Genomic DNA, 12,970 nt, shown 5'->3' on the forward strand with positions numbered 1-12,970 from the left:
ATGAAGATAAAGAATGGCAAATAATATACTATCGTATATTGAAAATGGTAGAATATTGTCATTTAAGAATGATAATTTTCATCTTATTTTTTGATAGTGGAGTTTTATTGAAAGTATTTTTTTGTATGTTTTCCTAATCAAACATACTTTTAATTTTCTGTTTTTCAGTCCAATACACACCCGCACACATACATGAGGACATACATATTTACATACTCACTGGCACTGAGAGCATTTCTGTTCTATCATTGTTAAAAGAGGCAATAAAGAAAGGGAAAGAACCAGAGTTGTCAAGTCAAAAGTATATACATATAATGTGCCTAGAACAGTGCTAGTCATTTTACAGGTTACACAAATAATAGAAAATATTATCCCTACAATATAAAGATAAGATATACTTCATGTAACATCTAGCAAATAGTTGAAAACAATAGAGTTGTCAAGACCATCTGTACAATGGGAATTCAAAGAGAAATAGTCTCTTGAACCCTTTTCTTGCTTATGAATCATATAGAATTAATAGAAGAAAATTGTGCCCTGACAAGTGTTGAACGTTTTAAATTATCCATTTTCCATAATAGAGCACCAATGTATTTATTTTTTATTTTTTTAAATGAAAAGGTGTTTTATTAACTGTTTATTGTATTTTTGTGAGCTGTTTATTTATTTATTTTTCCCTCAGATCTTTATTGGAGTATAATTGTTTTACAATGTTCTGCAGTTTCTGCTCTACAACAAAGTGAATCACCTGTATTTACACATATATCCCACATCCCTTCCCTCTTGAGCCTCCCTCACCTCCTCCCTATCCCACCCTTCTAGGTCATCACCAAGCATTGAGTTGATCTCCCTATATTATGCAGCTGCTTCCCACTAGCTATTTTACATTTGGTAGCATGTGTATGTCTATGCTACTCTCTCTCTTCATCCCAGCTTCCCTTTCCCCCCGTGTCCTCAAGACCATTCTCTACGTCTGTGTCTTTATTCTTGTTCTGCCCCTAGGTTCATCAGTACTGTTTTTTGTTTGTTTGTTTGTTTGTTTTTTAGATTCCATATATATATGTGTTAGCATATGGTATTTTTCTCTTTCTGGCTTGCTTCACTCTGTATGACAGACTCTAGGTCGATCCACCTCACTACAAATAGCTCAATTTCATTCCTTTTTTTGGCTGAGTAATATTCCGTTATAGATATGTACCACATCTTCTTTATCTATTCATCTGTCGACGGACATTTAGGTTGCTTCCCTGTCCTGGCTATTGTATATAATGCTGCAGTGAACATTGTGGTACATGTATCTTTTTGTGTTATGGTTTTCTCAGGGTATATGCCCAGTAGTGGAATTGCTGGGTCATATGGTAGTTCTATTTTTTAATTTTTTAAGGAACCTCCATACTGTTCTCCATAGTGGCTGTATCAATTTACATTCCAACCAACAGTGCAGGAGGGTTCCCTTTTCTCCACACCCTTCCCAGAATTTATTGTTCCTAGATTTTTTGATGATGGCCATTCTGACCAGCGTGAGGTGATACCTCATTGTGGCTTTGATCACCAGTTTATTTTTTCTGTCTCACCTCCTAACTATGCTCCTTCTCATACCTGAGTTGCTAAGCACAGTTGCCAGGATCATGTAATTCTTCTGCCTCATTCTCATCCCCATTTTCCCCTCTCATCATAATCTTTATCTCATGAGGTACTGTTGCTGAAATGCAAGTGCTTCTTTGAATTCTCTCCTCCTCTCTGCCCAGTTGGAAATAATTGCTCCTTTTTTGTGTTCTCCTAATACCTTTTCTTGTGTCTCTGTAATGCTCATAATTTTCATCTAGTTTTATTGTCTGATAACTTTTCTACATATCTCTTTATACCTTAAGTTCAAAGGTCATGACATGTTTATCTTTGTCTTCCCTCACCCTCAAGTTTAGTCTTTTTTTTTTTTAATTTATTTATTTTTATTTATTTTATTGGCTGTGTTGGGTCTTTTTTTTTTTTTTTTTTGCTGTGCACAGGCTTTCTTTTTAGTTGCGGTGAGTGGGGGGCTACTCTTAATTGTGGTGTCCGGGCTCCTCATTGCCGTGGCTTCTCTTGTTGCAGAGCATGGGCTCTAGGCATGTGGGCTTCAGTAGTTGCAGCATGTGGGCTCAATAGTTGTGGCTCACAGGCTCTAAAGCGCAGGCTCAATAGTTGTGGCGCATGGGCTAAGTTGCTCCGTGGCATGTGGGACCTTCCTGGAGCAGAGATCGAACCTGTGTCCCCTGCATTGGCAGGTGGATTCTCAACCACTGTGCTACCAGGGAAGCCCTCAAGTTTAGTCTTATAGGTAGTAGCTATTGGTCAGTTGATACTTTAAAATTTTAATGAATTTGTCTGAAATGGAGGATATAATTTTAATTAAATCAATTTGATCAAATTAATTTTTGTTATATAATTAAATTTTATATTAATTAAAATCTTCCCCACACGAGGATGGAAGATGCCTTAGAGGACTGGGGCAGGGAGGGTGGGGGGGACTCGAGGGGGGGGGAGTCAAGGAAGGGAGGGACTACAGGGATATGTGTATAAAAACAGATGATTGAAATTTATGTACCCCCAAAAAAATAAAAAAAATAAAAATTTAAAATCTTCCCCACAAAAAATTTCAGGCCCAGATGATTCACTAGTGAGAACCCTTTTAGAAAATAATGAGTGTTGTTCCCAAGTTATTATATGAGGTCAACTTTACTGCAATACCAAAGTCATTTCATATAAGGAAAACTATACATCAATACCACTCATGAACATGGTGTTGAAAATCCTTGACCAAATAGTAATAAATGAAGCACAACAATATATTGAAAATATTATACATCATGACCAAATGGGCTATATGCCAGAAAGGCAAGGTTATTTTAACACTCTAAAATCAATTAATATAATTCACCATGTTAGTAGAATAAAGGAGAAAAATATATGATAATATAAATAGTTGCAGTAAAAGTATCTATTCATGATACAAACTCTCAGTAAACTGAGAATAGAAGGAACTTCTCAATCTTATAAATGGTCTCTACAAAAATGCTACAGCTAGTATTGTGCTTCATAATGCTGAAGGACTGTATGCTTTTGACTTAAGACTGGAAACAAAACAAAGATGTTCTCTTTTGCCATTTTTATCCATTATTGTACTGGACATATTGGGTGGTGAAGTAAGGCAAGGGCAAGAAATAAAAGCATACAGATTTTAAACATAGAAGTAAAACTGTTTATTCACAGATAACAGGATCTTTGACAGAGAAAATTCTAAAAAATTCACAAAAAAGCAACTAGAACTAAAATGCATGTTTAGCTGGGTGCAAGGTCAATAAACAATATCAATTGTATGTTTTTACATGAAGAACAATTGAAAATTGAAATTAATCTAATGATACCATTGAAAATATTTTCCAAAAACTTGAAATACATGTTTATCCTTACAAATTTAACATGATGTGTGAAAGACTAGTGTACTGAAGACTGTAAAAGCATTGCTGATGAAAATTAAAAAAGACCTAATATAGGGAGAGATATACCATGTTCATAAATTAGAAGGCTAAATATTGTTAAGATATCTGTTCTCCCCAAATTTTGCAATTCCAAACAAAATCGAAGCAGGCTGTTTTTTTAGATATTGACAGATATTCTAAAGTGTGTGTGCAAAGTCAAAGGGCCTAGAATAGCCAAAACGATTTTGAAAAAGAACAAATTTGGAGTATTCTCTGATTCCAGACAGCTACAGTAGTCAAGTCTATTGGCATGAGGAGAGAGTTACAGATCAATAGAACAGAATAGAGAGAGCTCAGAAATACACCAACACATATATGGTCAGTTGATTTTTTAAAAAGTTGCAGGGTACTTCAATGGGGAAAGGATAATCTTTTCAACTGGTGGTGTGAGGGGTGGGTTGGAACAACTTCTGTCCGTGTAGAAAAAAAATAATGAACCTCACCCTCTACCTCAGACTGTTTGTGAAAAGTAACTCAATGTGTTTCAAAGACCGAAATGTAAAAATAACAATATTAAACAGAAAATATAGTAGACTATCTTTGTGACTTTTTGGTAGGCAAATATTTTTTAGATACTACATAAATAGCACAAAGGATGTATGCCCAGAATATAGAGTATTTTTAAAGAAAAATTCTTACAACTCTGGACCTCCAAATGCAGAAAAATGACTCTAGACACAGACCTTACACTCTTCACAAAAATTAACTCAGAGTGGATCATAGACCTCGATGTAAAAGGCAAAACTATAAACCTCTTAGATGATAACATAGGAGAAAAATCTGCATGACCTCGGGTATGATGACTTTTTAGATTCAACACTAAGGGCATTAACCATGAAACAAATAATTGATAAGTGGACTTCATTAAAATTAAAACTTTTCTGTAAAAGACTGGGTCAAGAGAAAGGAAAGATAATCTAGAAATTGGGAGAAAATATTTGTAAAACGTATGTCTGATAAAGGACTGTTATCCATATATACAAAGAACTCTTAAAACTTAGCAGTTTGAGAACAAACAACCTGAGTAAAAAATGGGCCAAGACTTGAATAGACATCTCACCTAAAAAGATATACAGATGGCAAATAAACATATGCAAAGATGCTCCATATCATATGTTATCGGGGAAATGCACATTAAAACCACAATGAGATTCCATTACACAACTGCTAGAATGGCCAAAATACAGAAGCCTGACAACACCAAATTCTGGCACAAGATGTGGAGCTCAAATGTGAAGCAAGAGAAACTCATTTATTGCTGATGGGAATACAAAATTGTACTGCCACTTTGGAAGACAGTAACTACAAAACTAAATATACTCTTACCGTATGATCCTTAGCAGTCTTGCTTCTTGGTATTTACCCAAAGAAATTGAAAACTTATGTCCACACAAAAACCTGCACAAGGATGTTTATAGCAGCTTTATTCATAATTGCCAAAACTTGGAAGAAACCAGGATGTCTTTCAGTAGGTAAATGGATAGACTGTGGTATATCCAGGCAATGGAATACTATTCAGAAGTGAAAAGAAATGAACTATCAAGCCATGAAAAGATATGGAGGAACCTTAAATGCATGCTACTACATGAAAGAAGCCAGTCTGAAAAGGCTACATTCTGTATGATTCCAACTTTATGACATTCTGCAAAGGGCAGACCTATGGAGACAATAAAAAAGAACAATGATTGGGTTCAGAGGGTGAACAGGTAGAACATAGAAAATATGTTAGGGCAGTGAAAATATTCTGTATCTTACCATAATAATGGTTATATAGATATATGTCATTATAAGTTTATGTAAACCCTTAGAATGTACAAGAGTAAACTGTAATGTAAACTATGGACTTTGGGTTATTATGGTATGTCAGTGTAGGTTCATTAATACCAGTTGTAACAAATGTACCACTCTGGTGGGGGATGTTTATAAAGAGGGGAGCTTTGCATGTGTAGGGGCATGGGGAGTATGGGAAATCTCTGTATCGTCTTCTCAATTTTGCTGTGAACCTTCAATGGCTCTAAAAAGAACAGTCTTCATTAGAAAACCTCTTACAATTCAACAATAAGTCAAATTAACCCAATTAAAAATAGACAAAGGATTTGAAAGGATATTTCACACAAAAAAAGACATGTGTATGGCCTCCTAGCACAGGAGAAGATACTTAATACATTGGCAATCACAGAAATGGAAATGAAAAGCACTGTGTGGCAGCACTACACATGTTAGAATGGCTAAATTAAGTGTTGCCAAGAATGTGCAGGTACTAGAACTCTAATGGGAACGTAAAATGGTACAAACACTTCAGAATACATTTTGATAATTTCTTTAAAAGTTTAAGATACACTTACCATACAACCTGGCATTTTAGGTGTTTACCCAAGAGAAACAAAACTTATATCCACATGCAGAATTATACATGAATGTTCATGGCAACTTTATTCGTAACAGACCCAAGCTGGAAGCAACCTAAATGTCTATCAAAGGAGGAATGTATAAATAAGTTTTGGTATATCCACATAGGGGCATACTACTTTGCACTAAAAAGGAATAAATTACTGATAGATGAAAAATAGAGATGTATCTCAAACACACTATGCTGAGTGAAAGAAGCCAAACCTAAAGTGTATAGTTCATGATTCCAATTTTGTGAAGTTCTAGAAAAGACATGTCTAATAGAATGACAGAAAAAAGATTTCTGGGGCCAGGGCTAGGTGAGTACTGACAGGGAATGAGCACAAGCTAGCCATTTATGGTGGTGATTACACAGGTGTATGCTTTTATCAAAAGTTATCAAACTGTACATTAAAATATGTGCATATTATGTATGTAAATAATACCTTAATAAATTTGATTTTAAAAAGAATCTATTTGAAAATAATTTTTGTTTATATAAAATGATCTGTCATGAAGAATAGTTTATTTTCCAAAAGTTGCATATTTTGCCTCATATTAAATCTTGCTGAAAAATAAGCTTGAGTCAACTTTCTAAAGTAACCTTAACCTTTTTGAAATTAGCTTTGACCTCTTGTGCATAAACCTGACATCAGTTTAGACTTCTTTCTCTCTAATTTTGCAATAATAAACAGTATTATTAAGCCAGAATCAGATAAATGAACTAAAGTTTTAAGAGATAATAAGAACATACAAATTGATTGTATTAAAGTAGAATAGCAAATCAAATGCATTCTTCTTTGAAGTTTCCCAGATGGCTATGCAAAGAATGTCAGCTATGTAAAGAGGTAGCAGGTGGGGACACACTGTGTTGGAACTGAACGTTGTAGAGGAATTAAAATGAATGTCTCATGTACTGTTAAAAAGAGAACAACTCTCCTTAATCTATTCTTCAGTATTCCTTCCAACTAAAATACTTGCTTTAACAGCAATTCTGTCCTTCAGTAAATGTAAATACTGGCAAATCCTCAAGTTTAAAATAATCACCATACACAGTGATATTATTTTGGTGTGTGGATGCTAGGAGGCGGACTCAGTGTACTCACTGGCATAAAGACTTGTTTTTCTTCTTCCTTTTCCTTGCAGATATAAATGCAGCTTAGGATTGATAGGTAACTACAAATAAGTCTGAGAAAAATTTCATTTTTCAGAAGACTTAAATGCTGCATCTTTAGTGAATTTAACTTGGAGCAAATGACTGTGATGAAAAGATAGTGATAGGGTAGTGTTGGAGTTATCCTCAGAAAATTTTAAGCAGATGTTTAGTGTTAATAAGCTGATGAAAATATTGTATTTGACACTAGTTTTTCTGAGCATCCCTAATGTATGAGACTGTAGCATGTGATCTCTTTGTCAGGACTGAATTTAGGATAGAGTCTGCTGCTTTTTTTAAAAAATTAATTAATTAATTTTATTGGCTGTTTTGGGTCTTTTTTTTTGCTGTTCACGGGCTTTCTTTAGTTGTGGTGAGTGGGGGCTACTCTTTGTTGTGGCGCGCGGGCTCCTCATTGCTGGGCTTCTCTTGTTGCGGAGCATGGGCTCTACGTGCGTGGGCTTCAGCAGTTGCCGCACATGGGCTCAATAATTGTGGCTCATGAGCTCTAAAGCACAGGCTCAATAGTTGTGGCGCATGGGCTTAGTTGCTCTGTAGCATGTGGGATCTTCCTGGAGCAGGGATCGAACCCATGTTCCCTTCATTGGCAGGTGGATTCTTAACCACTGCACCACCTAGGAAGCCCTGAGTCTGTTGCTTTTTGAGTAATGTGGTTACTGACCTTTATCAGTTTGATCATTGGCACTGTTATAGTTATGGTATAAATGAACCAGCTTAACATTTTACATTTTCCTTCCTCTCTCAGTGTCCCAGTAAGCCCTTAGATCCCCAACTGTAAAAGCATTATAAAAAATTATCATTGATATAGCTTTTTTGTTGTTGACTTTTAAACTGACAAAAATTAATAATCCTTGAGTAAGATCACCTGTGTAATGAGATTGGCTATACAAGTTTGGAGATAAGGTATATACTAGAATTACATTTCTCTGTGTTATAAAAGACAGAGGAATTTGAAGAGCAGATGACAATATATTCAAGGGAAAGAGCATAATGTGTTTAGATGTTATGAGCAAAGGGGAGGAAGAATGGTGGTCATGGGACAAAGCTAGAGAGGCAGGTAAGGGCAAATAATAACAGAGCCTTTTGAATCATGTTAAGAATTTTGAATTTTATTCAAAGAACAGTGAAAAACTATTAAATGTTTTTAAGGAAAAGGGTAACATTTTCACATTCATATATAAGAAAAATTTTTTCTCTGGTCACAGTGTGGAGAGTATTTTAGAAACATTGCAAATATATAGAAAGTTTAAAATGAGAGTACTCTTTGGCATACAATTGCATATTTATCAATTTATTCTGACAAAAGCATCAGACAAGAGTACAAATCTGGAAGGACATGCACTGAAAGTTTACATTGAGAATAAGGTTAGGAAAGCTTCACTTTCTCCTTTATAACTTTTTATTTTGAATGATTTGTTTTACAATAAAGCATGTATTACTTTGTTTCATTAAAAGTTAATGAATCAATTTCAGTTTTGAAAAATAAAGATGAAAAGACTTGCTGATTTGCAGTCCAGATTGCTGACTCCTATTTCAAAAGGCCTTCCTTTGTTTTGCTCATTTCTGAGGGTTGCCTCCTTCCTGGAGTATGCCTATTTGCCTAGTCCCTTTGCATTGACAGTTCTATTAGACTGTTTCCTACTTTTTAATTTGGTTTTGCATTTCTGATAGGATGAGGGACAGCTTTGTCTCATTCCATCATCCCATTTCCCCATTCACACGTTGCTCTCCTATATCCTGGCTATGTCAGGTAGCCTAGGTTTCTGCTTTTCCTCCAGGGACTTTTGGACAGGACATGGATTTTCCCTTTTCCTATTGCCACCATGTTTCTAAAGACATACATTCAAGAATTGACCAATGGGGAGTAAAAGGGCTCTATGGGCTCATACCTGGTCCTTGATCCCTTTCCTGAACTGTATACACTTACAGAATTTTAGAGTTAAAAAAAGTTTAAAGAATTTAAAGGCCACAAATTATAAAGTATAACCTAACATAGAAATTCCTTTGTGGATATTCTGAATATCTTGAACATCTTTTGTCCCTTTGAAGAGCTCTGGTAATTAGAAACTTCCTTCTTATTAGTAGTGTCTTAGAAAGATTATAGAACCTAGACTCAGAAAACTTGTATTATAATCTGCCCTCATTTGTAGGATGACCTTGCAAATTGAATAACATTGCAGACATTAGTTTCTTCACTTGTAAATAGGGATAACTCGTACCCTACTTTATTGGGCTATTCCATATCTGAAAATATTTTCTAAACTATAAACTTCTTATATATAATTATTACATAACTATGTTTATACATATAATATGTATCATGTAGTCATATGTTATATATAATTATTATACAAGCATAATTGTTTACCATAAAATATATGAAAAAATAATATATTGTCTATAATATATAAGTATACAATTATAATGTGTAATAATGTTAAAATATTTACATAAAATATTTTCATATAACAATGTAAATATTATATACATCTAATATTATATATTTCTTATATACATAATATATATATCTCTCACATCACAGGGAAATTCCATTTCTTCAATGTTAGACTGATGTAATTATTCCAGAATTATTTTTCTTTGAGCTCAAATTTGTCTCCCCATGGTATTTATGTATTATGACTTTTATCCTCTGAAACAATGTAGAATTTGTCCAGTATTTCTTCTACATAATTACTATGCAGTAACCAGGAAAGCTAATAGGCTCAAACTATGAAAATTTAGGTTTATGTTCTATGGAAGAATTTCCTGGCATCTGGAACTTTAGGAACACAGTTGAATCTCCAGTAAAAAGTTTGAAAGGCATTTGAACTAAAGGAAACTCTGAACTTAAGTGTGTTTATGTAGATTCTTTCGCATATATAATTGGAAATTATATTCCGTTTGATAAAATCTTTCCCAGGCATCTTTAATTGCAAAACAGTGAAGTGGAAACCTATGGTTGTACAGAGCTAACTTCTATACTGTCTTTAGGGGGCAGTACTAAACCACTGATAAATTTTGTTATTTCTGCTAATGCTATTGGCAATGGTTAATATGAAATAAAACTAAAATAACAATAATGAGATTTGTGATGTAATTATATACACCTCTTAATATTAGTAAAATTTTCTAGGTAGTCAAATGAAAATGGTAGTTTGAAATTCATTCATTTAATGATTTATTTCATAAATAATTATTAAATTACATTATGCACAGCACATTGTAAGAGATACAAATGTAAGGCATGCTTGCTTTCAGATAACTTACAGTTAACTAGGATATATAACCGTGTGTGTGTGTTCTTTTGTGTGTGTGTGTGTGTGTGTGTGTATACAATTCTTTTGGGATAAAGATTATAATAAAAATAGCAACATTTATTGATTATCTTTTATATACCAGTCACTGTCAAGCAACTAATTTTATCCTCATATAGCCCTATCAAGTAGGAATTATTATTATGCCTACTTTGCAGATAAGGAAACTGAGAATTAGTAAGATTATGTGATTTGTTCCAAGTTACACAGCTTGCAAGTGGCAGAGCCAGAAGTGTATATCTGTTTGTATATATTAAATGTGTATCTGTTTGACTTCAAAGCTTTTGCTCTTTGCCACTATGCCATGTATCATCTCAAATATATGTGAAATAACACAATACACAAACTCATAGAAAGAGCTGCAGACATTCAGAAGAAAGCAACATCCTTTCTGGTTTGTGGGAAATCTGGAAAAATTTATGTAAGAAGTGAAATCTGACCTGTATTTTAAGGAATCAATGGGATTATAGGAGAATAATAGCTTAAAACAGTAGTTAGTATTTATTGAAACCTTACTATGTGTCAGGTACTTTATATTCATTACCTTATTTAATTATCAAGAAAAAATTCTGAGGGAGAGTCTGCTGTATTATTTTCCCACTGCATAGGTGAGGTAAGTGAGGTTGACGGTGGTCATATCTGATGAAAATCACACTAATAAGTAGGCTAATAAGTAAGGAAGTTAGAACTTGAATCCAGGACTAATTTTAGAGCCTAAACTCTTAACCAGTACCATAGCTGTATAGAGAAGTAAGGTGGGGGGCATGAAGAAAAGCATGGAACAGTTTAGGAAAGGGTAAACAATTCCATCTGGTTATAGTCTGGGGTGAGTAAAACAGAGTAAGAAAAAGAGCTGAAAAATAGTCTGAACATGAAACCTTGAAGCCATATTAAGAATTTGGATATTATTTGCTATACAAAGGGAAGTAATTGGAGATTTATGAGCTGGGGAGAGACATAAGCAGAGTTTTTCTTTGAGGAAGAGAAAGAAACAGAAGAAAACTGACTAATCCATAAAATGTTGATAATTCTTAGCCAAGTATGTAATGATTTACAGTGCCACACGTGTTAACCTTGATGGTCAAACCAGTAACTAATCATGAGTTGGTGAAGGAGATGCCCATTTGATCATTCTAGTCATTTTTGTAGACAACATTGATCAAAAATACAGATGCTCTAGAGTCAGGCAGTCTGGATTAGAATCCTTTTCCTACCACTTACCAGCTCTGTGACCTTGGGTTTTACTTGACTTCTTTGTGGTTTAGTTTAGTATTTGCCTGAAAGTGTTGTATGAATTAAAATAATAATAGAGTGTTCATTAGATTGTAGCTATTGTTATTGTTGTATCTTATTGAAGTTCATAATTTCTCAGTTATTGAAAATTGATGAAGGGAAATTTAAGATGTACGTGCAAAAACCAGTCATGTTGTGAAGTCTTATATTTCTGTTTTTAAAAGCAACAGCTTTTGAGGGGAGGTGGGTGTTATTTACAATTCAGTATGTAAACTATCTTTACTAATTTCAGTAATCACGATCTGTCAATGTTGTACTGAACACTACATTCTGAATATTTTTAGACAAACATTGTCTTTCCTATTTTTAAAAAAATTCAGTCTGCTGAGTATTCAGCAGGCTCTTTGAATGTGGAATTTTCCTTCAGTTCTTACAAAATTTCTTGCGTTATTACTTTGACAATTTCTTTTCACCTCTACATGGAACTATTAGTTTGATCCCCTAATTTTCTCAACTTTTAACTTCTTTTGATCGTTTGTTCTATCCTCTGGGAAATTTGCTCAGATTTATTTTCCAGCTGTTCTATTGGATTTTATGTATTTATTTGTTTTGTAGCATTCTGTTCTCATTTCAGGGATGCAAATATCTTCTCTCTGAAGATACTATTTATAACTTTTTTCTGTATATTTATTCTGGTCTGTTGAAGGTTTCCTTCAATATGTGGTGATCCTTGTGTTCTTATTCATATTTAACTAAAAAATTAAGAACTGTTTATGTGGATGGAGTTTGTTGAGAGGGGTGCTTCACAGTAGCCATTAAGGCATAGACTTCACCATTTTCCAAAGTACTTATAGATTGTTTTTCATGAGAGGTCCATTTCTGCAGAGAGGACTATATTCTCATCTCCTACCTGGCGGATATGAACTTAGCTGCCATGTTCTTTAAGACAAATGTGGGAGGGCACTGGGGTAAGTTGAGAATCTTCATTTACTACATAGATATTCACTTACTTTCATCGTTTTTAAAGAGGCAGTGTGTGGCTCATCATGCATGGATTCTTAGAATTCTTAATCCCTTTGCTTCAACCTCACCAGAAGGTAAACCTCCAATTTCTTGTCAGGTGATGAATGTTTAGTTTCTTGGCTGGGTGAGAAGGAGATGCATCTGGGGTCTAACCCTTTCTAATATAGAGTTTCCATTCTGTTTCAGCTCCACCAGCACCTACACCTTCACAGGTAGTCAGTCTCTCTAATTCTTAAGCCCTTTTTGAGGAGTTGAATCATGAATAGATCTGCTTCTTATTCGTCCTCCTTGAAGGCACTTTGCTTTCAGTTTTCTCAGGT

General features: G+C 34.3%; 1 protein-coding gene across 5 annotated transcripts in view; it reads left to right on the plus strand.

The window, feature by feature from the left end:
- ANKS1B (ankyrin repeat and sterile alpha motif domain containing 1B) overlaps positions 1–12,970 on the plus strand; it is a 1,070,894-nt gene that overhangs the window by 262,687 nt on the left and 795,237 nt on the right. The gene's annotated exons all lie outside the window — the stretch shown is intronic.

This window comes from Hippopotamus amphibius, chromosome 7, assembly GCF_030028045.1.
Source record: "Hippopotamus amphibius kiboko isolate mHipAmp2 chromosome 7, mHipAmp2.hap2, whole genome shotgun sequence".
Classification (NCBI taxonomy): Eukaryota; Metazoa; Chordata; class Mammalia; order Artiodactyla; family Hippopotamidae; genus Hippopotamus; species Hippopotamus amphibius.